Genomic DNA, 3,024 nt, shown 5'->3' on the forward strand with positions numbered 1-3,024 from the left:
TTAAGAAACAGTTGCATTTTGATCTACTTTTATAGTTTAAACTAGTTACTGAGATACTTAGAAAAGGGCAACATTAAAAAAGGTAAAAAAAAACAGCCTTATAAAATCTATCTGAAATTTTACATTCTTTAAAGCAAAAAGTCAACCAGAGTAACTATATACTAACTGGAGATTATATAATAAAATAAAAAGTAAGAGACAGACTAAATTTAAAATATCATAAAAATTCAAAACGTACTATGTAAGAACATTACAATATTAATAAAATACCAAATTTTGTTTTTCAAAAAAGTTTTAAACTAGGCTAAGTTGGTGTGAAGATTTCAAAAATTTATAATTAATCTGAGAGTGTGGCAACCAATCTAATATATTAATTAGTAATTTTGATGATAAATTTTAAAATGTATATACTGTATTTACCAATAAATTTAGTCCAGCAATGAACAAAAGAAAACTAACAAAATTACTTCTAGATTTTCTTTAATTATGTCAAAGTGCCACTTTCTGATTTATTAAGTATGAAGAGATATAAAAACTTTCTTTGAGGTTCTTAAAAAGTCCAGGGTTTTTTTAGAAACACTTGAAAAACCTCACATCAACTATAATCAAATAAATAAACTTTTTTTTTAATATATAAACATCAAGTTAGTGAACAAAATAGGTTAAAAAGGGTTACGAGACAACTCAAATTTGGAAAATTCAAACTCTTAAAAAATGTTTGTGAGACCATATCTCAAAAAGTAATATGTACTTGAAAGATATAAATAAATTAGTTGAAGTTATAATAAATTAGATTATGATTGCTAAAATAATCTGAAAAATTTAATTTTATAATGAAACTTATGAAAATAACTAAAAAATACAATTTTTTATACTAAACTTAGCCATATCTCAAAAAGTTTTGAAAATTTTTCACAAATAACAAAACGGTCTGTAGATTTTATTTAGAACTACATACATACTTTTCATTTTTTTCAATTACTTTATACTTTTCAATTTGTGACGCTTAAGTTTTTTTTATAATTTGAATTGTATGAGTTTAAATTGTCAAAAGTTAAATTATAAAGTATCAAAATATTGAAACAGAAACAACTAAATCTCATTCAAGGTCTATGAAAAAAAAATTGACATAAACTTTTTAGGAAATTTTAAAATTGTCAGGAATTTTTTATAAAAAAATAAAATGGCTGAGTTATCATGAGATTAAAAAAATTCAAACTGTCCCGAGTTATCCTGAACATCTGGGGTATGTGGCAACCCAGCCATACAAATAAATCGATAGTAGTGTAAGGTTTGATGTAAACTTAACTGTACACTTTCATTGAATATTCTATTTAGATTTATATGCATATATGCTACTAAATATGTAGATAGGTTGACTTACTAATTTTCAAGTCAAGCAACAATAGCTTTGTAGGAAAACAATTAAGCTTGTTAAAAAACTTGAAGTTTTTAATTTTAATAGAATTATGTTACTAGTTTTTATACAGTTTTGGTGTTTAAATGGCTTAGAGGGGAAAGTATCAATTATTTTATAATAATAAAAATAGAATTTTTCAAAATAAAAGTTTATAACTAACAAGTTTTATTCAAAACAGGAATTCGTACAAAGAGGGTTTTGTAATAAATGCATTTTTTGTGATGAGAATTAATTGTATGATGAAAATAGATTTACACATAACATACTATTTTCAAAAACTATCAGTAAAACATTTAAATAAGGTTTCACAAATTTAAGAAAGTCATTCACAGATTGGATATTTTAAATGTAATTGTTTCTGTCTAAAATTGAGACAACATTGCAGCTTTTTGCTTTTATGAAAGTAATCAAGCTGAAGATTTTGAAAATTTATTTTATAATTCAACATTTTCAGAAAATACTAAAATAGAGAATTTTTTAGATTCAGAAGATTAAAAGAAAATCAAACTGGCCTCAGTAAACATTTACCAACTAATTCATTTTTAAGTAGTTGAAACTGTTTAACAACTTGCCAATAAAAACAATTTTTGTTATACAAAATAATGTGACACAGAATTAATAGCATAATCAACCTTGAGACTTAATTAAAATAATTTTAAAAAATAGTCAACAGGCTTTAAACTCATCACACATTGTCCTCTCAGGTGTAAAATCATCATTGTTTTAAATTAAAAAGTATTATTACTTCACAGCATCTTATTTGTAAGATTAATACATTTTAAATGGTTACTACTTTCAAAACTATATTTTAGGAAAATGTTATAGATCTTAATTAACAAATTTTAGTTAGTGTTTGTCTAATATGTATGCTTGTTCAGTATTTTTGTTATTTGCAATTTCTGTTTAACAGAACCACCCTTTACTTTATACTTACGTACCTTTACTTGGTACTTTGTTTAAAGAGTTTCAACAAAAATTTTATCATACTTACAATATAAAAAAATTTTAGGTTAAACAAAATATAATTTATAGTTTATTTTGTTTATAAGTCTGTGGTTGTAGCTGAATAGTAAACTTTATAACCACTACTTTTTAAACAACAAGAAGCAATATTAAGACACTTAATTAATCAAAAGACAAATATGGATCAAACTCATCTTTTAAAAACCATGGTTGCCACTATTTGAGCTAGAAAACTATACTGTATGACCTCAAGCTGTCCTGATTTTTTTAAGGAATTGAAAAAAATAAAGTTTTCAAAATCTCTAAAACTAGGGTTCTCCAAGAAATTTGGTTCAAGAATTCAAAAATTTTGATATCAAAGCTCAACCAAAACCTACTAAAAACAAGAGGTTTTATAAAAATTTAAACTTTCCTGAGTTAAAAAGCTTGAGTCTTCTTGAGTTTGTTTTAAAATTTCAAACTCAGTCTGAGTTATACCCAGTCATCTTAAGTTTTAAATTTTTATTTAAATATACGGATTATATCCTGAATATTCTGAGTGTGTGGCAAACCTGCAAAACTTTGAGTAGTTTAAATTAAAAAAAAAGTTTCAAAGATAAAAGACTTAATTTATCGAAGGTAACAGCAGTGCAGGATCAAGA

Source organism: Thalia democratica, chromosome 6 (assembly GCF_965202585.1).
Source record: "Thalia democratica chromosome 6, ktThaDemo2.hap1.1, whole genome shotgun sequence".
NCBI classification, from domain to species: Eukaryota; Metazoa; Chordata; class Thaliacea; order Salpida; family Salpidae; genus Thalia; species Thalia democratica.